The 15,356-nt window shown below is 32.4% G+C and overlaps 2 long non-coding RNA genes across 4 annotated transcripts; both read right to left on the bottom strand.

The window, feature by feature from the left end:
- Positions 1–5,435: 5,435 nt before the first annotated feature.
- Positions 5,436–7,168, bottom strand: LOC114577406 (uncharacterized). The gene is made up of 3 exons (XR_003697457.2): positions 6,787–7,168; positions 6,348–6,569; positions 5,436–5,983 (listed from the first exon to the last, which is right to left on the bottom strand). It is a non-coding gene; the product is annotated as an uncharacterized LOC114577406 (long non-coding RNA).
- A 640-nt stretch (positions 7,169–7,808) lies between these two features.
- Positions 7,809–12,271, bottom strand: LOC107996732 (uncharacterized). Of its 3 annotated transcripts, XR_009828828.1 has the most exons (7): positions 12,155–12,271; positions 11,693–12,059; positions 11,357–11,431; positions 11,177–11,291; positions 9,596–11,105; positions 8,139–8,387; positions 7,809–8,068 (listed from the first exon to the last, which is right to left on the bottom strand). It is a non-coding gene; the product is annotated as an uncharacterized LOC107996732 (long non-coding RNA). The 3 variants fall into 3 exon arrangements; XR_001765862.3 differs by lacking the exons at positions 7,809–8,068; positions 8,139–8,387 and adding an exon at positions 8,685–9,452; XR_003697436.2 differs by lacking the exons at positions 7,809–8,068; positions 8,139–8,387 and having other exon boundaries at positions 10,273–11,105; positions 11,964–12,059.
- Positions 12,272–15,356: the final 3,085 nt, after the last annotated feature.

Here is a 15,356-nt window from a genome sequence, read left to right on the forward strand (position 1 = left end):
AAGGGACGAAAAAGGGGTAGAGAAAAGGGGTAAAAATCGAAGAACAGGGTTATTTTACGATAGCCACGGAAGAACAATCGCCGATTCCTTTGTTACTTTCGGTGAGGAATTCTCGCAAGAAGGCCAGGAAGTGGCAGGCGTTAAGCGTTCCTCGAGAATCTTTGCCAAGCGATGCTTGCATTACCGTTTATTGCCGCTCTCCAAGAGGCCGAGTTCTCGGTATTACATCGTTTCTAAGCGCATTTGCAACCGCCACCTTCCTTCCTTCGGGCTACGCTTCCAGATGCTCAAGCCTGCCCGACAAAATGGATCTCCTTCTCTTCGATTCCCTCCCCCTTCTTTTCCTCGTCCTCGAATTAAAAACGAATCATTTTTTTCTCCCCCTCCCTCTTTCCTCCGTTATCCTCATTTTAGAAAATCCAATTTTCTATCGTCAAATCACAAAAGTTTTCTCGCAATTTCCTTATTTATCATTTCCAACTTACAACGAAGAATTATCTTTATTGTCGCTGATGACACGTGTTACGTCGATGATGGAGAAAAAGCATTATTCACCTTTGCAATCATTGCTCTCTGGCAAACGACGAAGAAAATTATCCTCGAAAGTGAAGTCCTTCTCTTTAAGTCGAGGACTGGTTTCAGAGCAACGTGATTCATCGTTCAAGGAATGATCGCGTTTTTTTTTCGCGGTGGAATAATTGGACAGGTGAAATTGCAGCTGTCTTTTAATTAGTCAGAAATTTAAATTACAGATGTTTATTCTTCTTGTTCTTTCGAATTTTCTCGAGTTTATTCGTCACGAAGAAGAGTTGAAATAAAAGGTACGTCTAATTCGTGAGACCGTCCCGATCGAATTCTTTCGTAGATCTCTTTTACTTTGAAATACGGAGAAACGTCTCGAGTCGATTTGCTTTCTTGGGTCCCTTTTATAGTGACCATTATAGCTCGTCCAGTGGAGTATAGGGTTTATCGGCTATCATGACTTGCCGTATTATGCTGCTCGTCCCAAGACTTTCCACCTGCGAGACCACAAGCCACTCTCTTTCTGTCTCTCCCCCTCCCCCTTGACCAATCAATTTTTCGTTCTCGATCCATCTGATGCTCCCCATAAGGACTTTCAAAACGACGCAAACCTCTCGTATTCTGACTAAACATTGGATTAGAAACGAGCATCTTGCTCTAAATTTTATACAATTTACCCGGTATTTATTCATTCTTTTTGATCAATATTATTCTATAAAATTATTCTATAGGATTATTTTAACAAATGATTAATGAAAATTGATTAATTCGCTAATTCGAAACGGATTACGAAAAACGATTAATTTAACTTTTCGAGGCAAATAGGTTTCCTCGGTGAAATTGATAAATTATGGCTTTTGCGTAAGCTCGTGCATCACAATAAAGAATACCAAGGCAATTATTCTCGCCTTGTACCTCCATAAATATAATCCTCCTAAGCGTGAATCCACAACAAGGCTCATTCAAGACTGGTGGAAGCTAGCACAGTTCGTTACCGTGTGATCGTCTAATTAAGCGTCGGTGCCACACGGATTGTTCCCTCGGACGAGGTCTAGACAAACAGGCCACGTTCGGTCGTGAAAGAAAACGCGTGCAGACGTCTGACAATCGCGTCTGAAGAAAAGTTTGGGGAAGGAATTTAAGGATGTCTCGATTATTTTTCTATCGTTCGTTCGTTTATCGGTACTGGAGAACGGATTCGTGTAATTGTTCCATCATGGCTGGCTGAAAAAGCGCGTGGCCAGCCAGCCGCGAATTTCTTCGAGAAATGAAGGAGCCGATGAACTTTTCTTTCGATTTATCGGTGACCACAGGATATCACCGTTATTTCCCTGAGAATTTTTCTTCTTTTCGTTCAAAGTAGCACCAGAAATTATCTTAATCAAAATGAATGAATTATTATTTCATGTTTATGTGGGTCAATTAATTTCAATTTTAATTTGTTATGAAATATAGAGAAATATAAGTGGATCGATAGCAAGTTATATTATTGAATTTACATCGTTGTTCAATTTCTAATAGGCTTTAAGATGTTTCAGAAAATATCCTTTCAGAGCATCGAAATAGGAGAATTGAAGTATTCTTGGAAAAGTTTGGGAAATAATTCAATATTCTAGGAACACCCTATACACGAACTCTACCAATGTTATGGATCACTGACCATCAATTATTTTTTAATCGATTAGCCGAGCAACTTTTTGTTCGCATTCTTCCCTTCCAACATTGTAATCGTGCGCCACATAAAACTTCTTACACGAATTCTTGCAAGGCGAGCAAGATTTCACGAAGGCCTTCCAATATAACCTTATAATCCGCCACTCTTGCGATATAGCTATAAAAAACCGATCTCTAAAGAGGAGACCGTGACATTGGGCCGAGATTTTTCCTCGAACGAAGAGGAAAGATCGAACGATTGTCCGCGGCCCACCATTTCCGGCGCTTCACTCTCTCACGATCGAACCGTTCGATTTCTTGCTCCACTCCTCGCGGATCCAATTCAACCGTTTCCTCGAGATATCCGTGGCGAAGGAATTTTTCTTCTCTAAGTAAGATAATAGAACTCGTCCATTTCGTTTCGTGCCGCATCACGCTGCCCTTCTCGTACTTCTCTCCGTAATAACGCTCTAATGTTCCCCGTAGGCCCCCGCCTCGGGCCTTTAAGACCCTTCTTTTCCATTTTCTCCCCGGCTTTTTTTTTCTTTCGCTTCCTTTTGTCGTAAACAGACGTTAACGCGTTTCGTAAATTTCCCGTTTTTTATTCCGTCGTCGCACGGTTTCTACACTCCCGTGGAAAATAAGATTGGTTGGAGAAAGTTTAATTAATGCTTCGAAAAATCGAAGCATACGGTGGCTCGCGTTCACGCCAATTTTCGAAGAGCTGTTGCTTGTAGGCAACTCGAATTATCGTAAGGGTGAATGATGATGATGGATGATTGCAGGGAAAAATTGTTCTTGTTGATTTTTTGCTTTCTTTTATCATGTATTGTCTTTGTTAAAAAAAAGGTATGGATATTTTAAAGAAAAAAATATTGGATTTAATCGCACAACTGCTAAATTTAAAAATTGTCCTTTTTACAAAAATTGGAAAATGTGTTGCTCGCTACGCGTGAAAAATATCGAATCGTCGGAAAGTGTTGGACGTTTGGAGAAAAATCGTATCTGTCTCCTTTCCATCGATGTTTGCTTCACCTTTGATACACCGTGAAGACGATTTATTGCATGAAATCCTAGACTGTGAAAATATTTCGCGTGAAAGTTCACTGTTACGCTTTTTAATCAACAAAAACAACTATCAAATTAAATTCTTGTACATAGAAACTTATGTCTTTCGAAAAATTTCCACTTATATTACGCAAAAAAAAATTAATATCAGTATCAATATTTCATTCGAGGATTCGAAACGGAACGTCACATTCTCCCCATTTACGTAACAGCCTCCATATTAATAGACTCCAAAATTGCTCATCGAGTTTCAAACAACGTTTCAAACCTATTGAAAAAGCTACAGCTGCGCAAACACATCATCAGGTGAAATCGTTCAAAGCGTGCACCGCTTTCTGCCCATCGCTTTTTTTTTTCTCTCCAAATCACGATTACACGCGGGCATGCGTTCAGATACACTTAATGGGGATCAAACAGTAGTAGCCTCGCGAAAGATTATCCCCGATATATATATATATATATATATATATATATATATACGAAACGCTAAACGAAACGCTTTTCATCATTCACTGTAATTATCATAATCGTAACGCGGATCGAAACTCTCGTTGCGCCTCGATTAGTCGTTTAACCGTTTTTTTCCACGCCAGGATAGCCAATTATATCGGGAATCCAGAGATCCAGATTTCCTGCATCACCGTTGAACATTCCTAGCCCATGATCAGACCGCGTCAATCGGTTCGATACATTCGTAAACGTTGATTAAAGGATCGATCAGGGGATCAAAGCTATTAACTTTAAGCAACGTTAAGCAACAACGTGCAAATTGGACCACCCTATAGATGGGAAGTACTTAACGTTCTCCAGCAAGCATGATTTGCTTTTCAACTGGAGATGCGATTCCAAGTTCAAAGCTATTGGTATCTCTCCCTTCTCTCTGTCTCGTTGCTCTTCAACATCGCTGTTGCAACGTAGCCTGCGATCCCTGTGACGTAGCAACGTGGCTGCCAGCAATTAAGGACATTCGATAATGATGGAACTGTGGGGAACCAGGAACCGTGCGACGTCTCTCCGTTCCTCTTTGGACGGGTTGTCTTCTAAGCTGCTTAGAGAGAGGAGAGCAAATCTGTCACTGTCACTCGCATCTAGCCGCATCGAGCAACTCGATGAAAAAGGAGAAGACGCGAGGAAGTGAAATCAGCCAGTCCCGAGGTTTTCATGGGTGATTTTGAATCGTGTTTTATTCAAACCGAGGACGGGGATGTTACCTTTGGATCGAAGAGTGGCTCGATAAAGATGGATTACTGAAACGGGCAATTAGGCCGATCTTCTTTATTATGGAATTTTGTGTGAAGATTGAAAGAGCAATTAGAAAAATTGTCGAATTTTATCCACGTTTTTCCCTCGATTTTGCATTAATTCATCAAATTAAAAAATAAGGAAAATATATATTTAACGTAACGGTAAAATTTAGTGTGCGAATAAGTCCAATTTAATGACTTATAATATAACGTACAATTTCCTGTGTATCTCTTAAAAAACAAAATTATAGATTGAAACTCGAGATATCGCGTAACGATACGATTTTTAGAGCGGAACGACGACGTGCGAGTGTAACATAAGGGGAGAAAATTTTCGATTCTATTAAGTACAGTTTGAGGTCGAATTCATTCGAAACTTGAGGTATTTGTTCAAGGATCTCAATTCTATCAGCCTTCCAATCGTCGTCGATGCTTTTCGATGGAATAGATTTGCCTGGAGCGAGCTTGTGAATATTACCCTCCTTCTCTCTCTCTCTCTCTCTCTCTCTCGCTCTCTCTCTTTCCTGTTGCCTCTTTATTTTTTTTCTCATTCACCTCTCGAGGACTCTCTTCCTGGAGAGTAGAGCCAGCACGTGCTCGTTTCTCAGCGTACGTAGTCGATGGGCGGGATTTTCGAGGGTAAAAAACTCGTGTTCCAACGCGGGGACAAGGCTAAAAGCACGACACACATCGGATTACGTGTCTAAAAAGAGAAAGGAGCTGATCCACCGGGAAAAACTAGAGCCTGCTTTATTTCAAAATCTTTGCTAACCGCGACCCAGCCAATAATCCGTTATACGCACGATACAAGACTTGAAAACTTTCTTAAAAATTTCCAACATCGAGCGGTCTTCTTTCTCCAACATCAATACGAAGGTAAAAAAAAAAAAGAGAAAAAAAGAAAATCTGAGATGTTGAAGAAACACTACAATTACATCGAGTGCAATCTTGCTTCGTGAACAATTATTAAAGCTCTTTTATTTTAAGAAACGAAAACTCGGAAGACGCAAGATCTTCGCTTCTTTCTGTATAAATTAAGCATTTCCTTCCCTTTCCAAGAACAGCTTAAAAATATCTTCCCCGAACGAATCAATATTCCTCCGCTCCTCGAGGAAAATCATCCTGAACCCCTTTTAAACGAGCAATATGGACGCGCATATATCCGCCATTTTCATCCGTCCCGCATTCAACTCGATCCAAGCTTCGTTTCAACGATCATGTAGCGAGTGGAGGCTGTCTGGATCGAAGAGAAAGGAAGAGGAGGCGCGGAGAACCGACACCAAAGGATTATCACAGCCGTGTTGCATAACATGTCGTTGACCACGATGGCTGGATTACTCATGCTTCGTGTCGGATGACCTTGTATCACAATCGAGCCTCTAACCCGTTCAGGCTGATTCCCTCCGATGCCCGACGATCCTGAACCAGCCGGTGGCCCTGGATTCGAGGGCAATGCACCTTCTCTTCGCCTCGTACCCTCCTCTTCTCTTCCCATCCTAGAACAATGATATATAAAGATTATATATGTCATACGTGTCTGCGAGGATTTATACGAGTTTTCTCTTTGAAAGAACGCAGTTATTTTATCGAATATTATGAAAAAACAATGTTTCATTTTTTAAAGAAGTAAAATTGGATGCTGGAATTATTGGTTTTGAAGGGCAACGAAATGAAGAAAAATTAGCAGTTAGATTTGAATTGGTGATTGTGAGATGGATATTTTTTGATTTGGATTTTTTATGCATGATTTTTTTATTTAATGTTTAAAATACGTATTATATATAATTTATTATGGAAAGATAATTTTTGAATGTTTGCGGAATGAATCGTTATTAAATAATTCGAATACAAAGTTCCTACCTCTATTTTCGAAAATGACTTTTCTCCGAGTTCGATTTTAAGCTTGAAATTTTAATACGAACTTCCTCGTAATAGGCTTAATCTCGTTGACGACATTCGCCTCGAATACTCTGCATAATGTAATCGTATCTCCGTTTCCAGCTGATTACGAAAATGAGTTATGTCGAGCTTGGATGCTTCCCATATTTCCACAAAAATCGATAGAAACCACTATTTTTGCTTCTAATCATTAAAAATGATAATTTTTATTTATATGGTGGTTCATTTTTAATGCATAAAAAAAAATAAAAAAGTATGTAAATGACACAAAAGTATTATATGTATATGATTAAAAGAAAATACAATTTTCATTAAAACATATAAAAGAAAAAGAAAAAGAAAAAATAAAAATAAAAATAAATATGAGCAATAAAGAAGAGCAAAAAAAGACTTTTCAAACCTGTTCGTTATATATTCGATACAAAAAGTACGATGAGGTCACAGAGGATAATGGAATCAATGCTTCTGACGTATCCGGAATTGCAAGAATGTGCCTGGATCTGTCTCCGTGTGGCAGGCATCCGCGGAAGCGACAGTGTTGCCTAATTAATAAAATAAATCATCCTTCGGTGCATCGACCCCGCCGCTGCATCAACCGTTTGACTGACAGTGTTCCATCTCTGCCGTCGACTAATTGTCAAATTACAAAGATCGAGAATATCTAATGGACGTCGAGCATGGGACGGCTCGTCGCGATTTTGAACGACTGCCTCCCCTCCCAATCATCGCGCCGTTTCCCACTGCGCAGAAGCGGAACGCGCCCCCACTACTGACCACGGCCAGCAACCCCTACCCCTTTTGCACCTGCAACCCTTCCGTTCGTTTCGAAGTTACGTCATTCGACTCCGGGACTCCGGCAGTCGTGGTCCAACGCTTCCGCTTCCGGTTCTCCCAGTCACGAGACATACTTCTCGCTTCACCACCAGCTGGACCTTGGTAAACTTTCCCACTAGTAATATATGGACTTTGTGATGTGTGGTATTTACTCAGTAGCACGTCTTCGTTTATTTTGTAGAGAAATATTTATGTATGATTAGTCGCTTAGATGTTTTTAATCCTTTTTCTTTTGTAGTTTGTTAATTTTAGTTTGTTTAATTTTACTTTGTAGTTTTCAATGATTTCAATTTTCGTATCGTTGTTCGTATTTGACTTGATATATAGATATATAATGTGTTGTAAATTATTGTAGATATATCGATAGATTTAGTTTTTAATTTGTTACTTATTGTTGATAATTTTTATTCTATAATATTGTTGTAAAAGTAATAGATGTAAGAATTGTAATTTGAATCATAATTTTTACGCTGTGTGCGAAACATTTAAATACGCGCCGTGTAATTTAAAATAGCAACACAGTCGATAAAGAAGGAATCTTTTAAAATATTTCGATTTTAATCGGAAGAAATTTTTTGAAATACACGATTAAAAGGAGAAATGTATATTTTCAAATTTAATAAAATTTCAAATCGCAAATGTTTCTTTTGCGTAAATAAATGAAAAGAGAAAAAGCAGTCGGTACATACATATATTGCTTTACCAACTGTGTTCGATATCCTACGATGTAATAAAATTATGATCTGATAACTCCGCTACTCCATTCATCTCAATCATGTTTCCATGAAGATTGACGACCGTGCAAGGTAGTTTCGATATCTTTCGTTCCAAGCTTTTTCACATGAAATCTTCATTAGAATAGAATTACCGTTATTTCATTGTTACTGTTTCATTTCCACTATAATTTTAAAAACTTACTTTTTGCGACGAAAAAAATTATCAAGAAGATTTCAAACAACATTTCTTTTTTTCCGTTTCAGCTTAAGAAGAAGTCATCATCGTTCACCGGAAGTACATCAAGTAAAACGCTCTTTATGCTTTTGATTGTTGCTCAGAAAGCCTTGATTATGATATTGGCTTTCGGGCAATAATCATAATCACGAAAGGGTAGAACTTCAACTTAGCCTGTTGCCTATGGCACCTGTTACTTCAGAGACAGCACAATTTCTGAAAACATATTTCTTTGATTCGACGAATGTGATTTATCATATAATTAAGATAGCAATATTTCTTCTATTAAAGAATATTAGAAATATTTATGTTGGCGATAAAAATTATATAGTTAATAGTTATTGTATTATTATTATTATATGATCAATATAATTATAATAATTTACTATTTTTATTTTTAATTTCATCTGAAAATATTATACGAATCACTGTTTATACTTTTTGTTATAAATTCTCCATTTTAAAAAAGATCTGAATATTATATTGATTAAAATATAAAAAGCCGCACGAAAGGAATTGATTTAATCCCGATGTATTTACGTTAAAAACAAATTGATGCTGTAGATCTGCGCTCGAATAAAAATAACCAAAAGAAATCTCTTTCATGATACTGCACTTTATTCAATTTTATCCACGATACTCGATCAGCCCTTCTCTCAAATGAATTAAAATATTCCTTTGAAATTATAATTGTACACTTGACTTATGGAATCGTCGACTAATTGTTACTTGAACGATCGATTGACCAATACTTATGGCTAATTGTACTGTCACTGATATGTATCGTACACTCGATAATAAACGATCGTTTATACTAGTATATCTGATATTTGAAATTTCACTTTATATTTCATGCTCCTTTCATAAATAATATTTTAGAACAGATTGTTTACAATTATAGTTATAAATGATTCGTCTCATTAAAAAATAGAGATATTTATAACATTCGTTAACAATGTAAGAAATATTTACGCATTTATAACGATTAGTTTTATTATTTAGTTATTTTTATTTTCTCTTCTCTGTTTACGATATGATGTTACAAAAATATATTTCTATAATCCAATTACAATATTTCCTCTTCCTTCTTCTATCGCTTTTCCTTAAATCAACATAAACAGAGAAGAGAAAGAATTTATTTTCAATTTCACTAATTGTCCTTCAAAATTTTTAATTGTTCCTCCAGCATCCTCTATACTTTCTTAAGCATTTTTCCAATATTTCGATTCTTCTCGATTTCCATTCTCGATATGCATCTCGACAATTCTGTCGATTCCGTCCCTGTGATTCCGTCAAACGCGTTATTCAAATATAACGTCCATCGATATCGTTTATCCGATTCTCCGCCGGCGAAACGAATATACGATCGACACGCGAGGGGAGAGCGACCCAATAAAATTCATAAAAGATTCAACGTTAATTACCGAAGATGGCCCAGCTGGAAATCCGGTTTTTATTATATCTACGGGAAACACGCGATATTTCTGAAACTCGGATCCGCGAGAAACTTTCTTCCTTCGTGCCGTATCCTTGTCAGCCACCTCCGTTTCCGTCCGGCTTTGGAACGAACGGGGAAGTCGTGACGTTCGGCCTGGTCCGTCGATGGTAACAGGTTGCGACGTCCAGGCGTTTCTCAAAAACTGGCAAAAAAGTCGAGGCAACGAGGGTCGACAGGTGAAGGAACGCGGACAATGAGAAATTCCGATGCCAAAGGAAGGGAGAGACAGGCAACGATGCATTATTTAAATTTTAAAAGCGTTTCGGAGTGCTGGCTTAATTCGATGTCTAGTTAGCCTCATCCCCCTCTGATCGTCCTGCGTGTGGACGACAAACAAGCATACGAAAGCGTTTCGCGCCCCTTGCCTCTTTGCATTTGAATGCATTATAGTCACGAATAAACATTTATGAATTGAATAAACTAAAAAAAAAAAATCGAAATATTAATGCTAGATATTAGAACTAAATTAGAATTGGAATTGGGTTTTCTTATCGAATTTTGTTAATTAAAGAAATTTGATTTGAGAAAATTCTGTTGAGAAAGAAGTGTGAGTGCGTATGAAGAACTTAAGCAAAGAAATTAAAAATAGAAATGGCCATATTTGAGATTATTTTAAATTCTATTTAAATATTGATCGTTTTAAACAAAAAATAAAGAAATATATTGTATTTAAGAAAAAATGTGAGAACTAACTAATGTGGCTGTTAAATAGTCATATTTTTATAATTTTTATGATTCAAAATCTCTGTCTCTTTAAATTTCTCAGTAGTCCTGATGATCCATTGTTTCCTGAAATCTATGGCGAAAGCATCATCCCTAGATAATAGCCTTTTGACAAACATATTCTGAAACACACAAAGCTTTTTATTCAAATCTTAAATCTTCATACGTTTTATTCAAATTTATGTTATCCTCTAAAATAGTGCTTATTATAATTAAAAATATGAAAAAATGTTTACAAAATCCAATTCAATTAAAAAAAAATTACTGAAAAAAAAAATCTTTTTTTCTAATTCAAAGTAACATTGATCCTAATTTTAATTCCTGTTAAATCATTTCCACTGATAATCGTAAAATGTTGAAAATATTTCTTTTTCTGTTATAAATCTATATAATGCGCAAAAGCTCGATGGCAGTCCATATTTATATAGTCAAAGAGGTTGACAGATCGACGTTCAGTCGCGCCTCGTTCGCCTTGTGCCGATGAATATTTCAGTCAGTTCTGGCTTCAGCTGTCAGTCCACGGGACAGGATGCGCGAGAAAGAGAGGAAAGGGTGGAAGCATCAAGGGGGAAGAGAGGTAAATCGCTTCTATGTATAGAGAGATGTATGGCCCGACGAACTTTCGACCTGAAATGACCTGGGCTCGGGATGCAGACACCTCCGCGAATTTCCACCTTCCACGAAGGAAACCTCCCCCTTTAGCCTGCAACCACCTAATGATCGGTTTTAATTCAGGATTCCAGACGATTGTCTATGAATAACAGGAAATTGCATACATATTTACTTGCATACGTCCTAGATCAACGAGCGCTCCCATATAAATTCAGATAAACAGTGCTCTTCATTTAATAACTTAAAATTCCATTGAATAAAATGAATATCGTTTTAATTCTTCTACCCTGAAATTTTATAATTAGGTTAGAGACTAAATTAGTTCAAAACATATATGAATTATGAAACTTACCAATAGCATGCGATATTCGAATTATTAATAACGTTAATATATTAGGATCAAAAGAAGTTTTATATCTGAAAACAACTAGATTTACGACGTAATAGATTATCAAAAAATTTGCATTAAAAAAAAATTTGAAGAGTATATAATATTGTTATATCATGATAATATTATATATACATATACAATTTACAATTAATATTATAATATTATTTTAATCTGTTACGATATAATTAAGTAATTAAAATGTATGGCTCGTAATTGATGATTGTTATCATTTGCAAGAATAAAATGTATTCGTTAATATAATTAAATTTAAACATTTAGAATTAGATAAGAACTAACCTCATATGTGATATCAAAACTTCTGGACATAAATTCTAATTCCTAATTGAAACAAATTTTACAGCTGATGAATATATTTATTTCACATATATTCCTAGATTATTTTCCATTATGTTATTTTTAAGTTTTCAAGATTATTTACATTTAAAGTTAGATCAACTTGTCAAATTCGATAAAGTGCAAATAGGATCGCGCGCGAAGTGCAGAAACTGATTTTACAGGCTATCCATATGACGAATTAAATTGAGGATAACTGCGAATGTCAACTTACTTTGACTGCTTTTCGTGAATATTCATCAGGATTGTGAATGGATCGTTAAATCCAACAATTGTGGTGGACAAAGTGTTTTGTTATAAAATTTTTCCACTGAGTAATAAAGTAATGCATTATATTATATTATAGTCAACCAATTAATTTTTCAGTATTTCGATTTATGTTTGATTTATATAGTTTGTACTTACATATGTTTTAAATTTTATAAATAATTCATTAAAATTTAAATTTTTCTTTTTATTGATAAGAAATCGTTTCGTTATCAAAATATTACGCAATTAGACAGTATTGATTGATAAAAATATCTATATTGAAATATTAAATGATCATTAAATATTTTAGTTATTTTTAATGATATTTTTATAACAAAACTTTAATTTTTCTTTTAATTGAAATTAATACTAAACAATTTTTCTTATATGATATAAATATATTCAATTTACAATAACAATTACAAAAGATAAATTATAATTTAATAATAAAATAAAATAAATATAAAAATAAAAATAAAAATAAAGAATTATAATAGATTCAATTTACTTTACTTTACTTTAATTTTAATTTAAAAACTTCTTTATTTTATGTAATTAAAAGTAAATGATGAAATAAACTAAAATATTACAAAAATATTATATAAATAGATGTTCTTTTAGCTTGATAAAATACATATATTCGCACATATACATTTTATATATAAATTTACAATATGTTTATAATCATAGAAAATATTCATATTGTAATATACATATTATTATTTATATATTACTTGTTGATAATTATTTTATAAGTAAAGATAAAAATTCTATATTTAGAAGGAAATTTTTCTAAATTATGTATCTTTTCTTACTTAATTATTTATTTTTTTTCACTTTAATTATTAAAATCAATCAAAGTTGTAACTTTCGATTTTTTAGATAATATATTTCAATTTTACGAATATAACAATTATAATAATTATAATATTACATAACTTACGATTTTTATTTTATTAGTTTTCTTATATTTTTTCTTATAAGTTTAAATATCTTATAAAAATATATCACATAGAATTTTTATATTCAATTTTTCTGCTTTATATGAATAATGCTATTAGTGTAATGAAAAATATTATTTTTCATCATTTCATAAATGATAAAATATATATGTCACATCTATAATAAATTTTTTTTAATTAATTTTTTTAATTAAAATTCATCTTTCAAGATATATAAGTATATGTTACAACTTTTTGATGCCTTATATATAATATATATATCAAATACATATAGTTATTCTTATTAGGAGAAAAAGAATAACATCATAGACATCTATCGAACAAAAAGTCAACTAAATTAGTAAAATATATATATACTTAAAATTTTTCAAAAAAGGAAATGTTTAAAAGAAAAAGTTATTTTATAAAAAATTTCAATAGAAAGTAAAATAAATTTTTTTTCTAAATTATAAATATATTATAATTATAATATTATTTGTAATTATATTAATAAGGTAATTAAAGAAAAAAGATACATCATTAAAAAAAAGATAATTTAAAAAAAATTTCCTCCCAAATATAGACTTTTTATTTTTGTACGTATATATAAAATAATCAACAAAAATATATATATAAATAATATTTAAATTTTTTGTTTATACAATAAGAGTTAAGATTAATTAAAAATCGATTTGATATTCGTAAGAAATAAACAATATATCTTTTTAATTATTTATTCTCTCTTCATTTTAATTATTAAAATCAATCAAAAAAGTAATTTTTCAAATCAATTTTTAATTTATATTTTATATATATATTATAATTCTATATTCATTATGACATAGAGAGTGTTTATGTGGGATACCTTTGGATGGATTTTAGACATTAAAATGATAAAAAAATTCATATACATATATGTTCGATAAAACTTAATTAACGAGTTATAAGCATTTTAAGTTTGTATTAGAATAAAAATATAAAAATATAAAGAAAGACGGCGAAAAAACGAGAACACTGATTGTGTATTGCAATGTCGCTTGCGCAGCAGAGCTCCTTAATGCAAATAAATATATTGATATTTTTTATTGATTATTTCAAATTTTATTTTATTAATTGATTATTTCAAATGAATTTCAGTGTAATATAATATAATGTACATATTATGTAATTCCTTATTTAACAAAAATTTATCTCGAATAGGTTTTAGTAAATTCCAAAATATTAATATATACACCACTTTATTAAATCCATAGATGAATTATTATATGACACTCAATCTGCCTATTTATTGAAATCATAGGAACAAATCAAAACACACTTAAGATTTCAGATTAGAAAGATTGAATGTATTTTTTTACACATAAACTTAATTATCCTTACATGTACAAAATTAATACTTGAATCAATTTGAAATTCATAGACCAATTGAAGCATTAATTAAAAAACCTTTGTTTTTTTCTATTCCATTTAAATTCAATGTTTTTTATTCCAATATGAGATTAACTAAATAGAAAAGTTAAAATTCAATATTTAAATTTTAATATAATAGTAATGCCTTATATCCATTAAAAAAAATCATATGAGCAGTTTTCTTTTTTATGTTATTATTACATATCAGATATTTTTCTTTATGTACTATTCACATTAATTTCTTTGAATGAAATTATTATGATTATTATTGTATAATTTTATATGAAAATTATTTAATTAAAATTTTATTTTAAACAAATATTCAAATATACATTTATGATTGCATGTAAGCCTACAACTACTTATCTATTGTTTCTATAAACACACCATTACATTCAAAATATATCATGAGTATGCTAATCCAAAAAAAACTTTTTTATAAATTATAATAAATTTAACACTCTCAAAATGCCGAACTTAAGTATTCCACGGATACTTTCAATTCGCAAAATGAAAAAATAAAGTATAAAACAATCCTTAAACCGAAATTATAATGAATATCATTTTCTGTATTTATCATTACAATTTTCTCGAATTCAAAGAATCTATGGAATCGGCATTGCATTTATGACATTTTATAAATCCATCATAATCCATGAATAAATAGATTTTTAACTAATTTGTATATTATAATGAATTAAATTTTCAAATAAGTGAGTTTAATTTAATTAATTGATGTTTCCTAATTTAAACTAATATAGATTGTAATTTATTTTTTTTTTATTTCAAATATTATTTATTATTCATACAAGATGAAAAGTTTTATATTCTTTTTTTGTATCACAATTTTACATTATTCATTTTAAATAATGAATAAATTCGATTTATGATATAATTTGTTAATTTCACTTAATAAATATTTAGATATTAGATATTATTTCGATTTGTTCATTCATTGAGCTATATTTGCCGGCAATACATACATGGTACTACATACATGTGCTACT

The sequence above is a fragment of the Apis cerana genome, linkage group LG2 (genome assembly GCF_029169275.1).
Source record: "Apis cerana isolate GH-2021 linkage group LG2, AcerK_1.0, whole genome shotgun sequence".
Taxonomy (NCBI): domain Eukaryota; kingdom Metazoa; phylum Arthropoda; class Insecta; order Hymenoptera; family Apidae; genus Apis; species Apis cerana.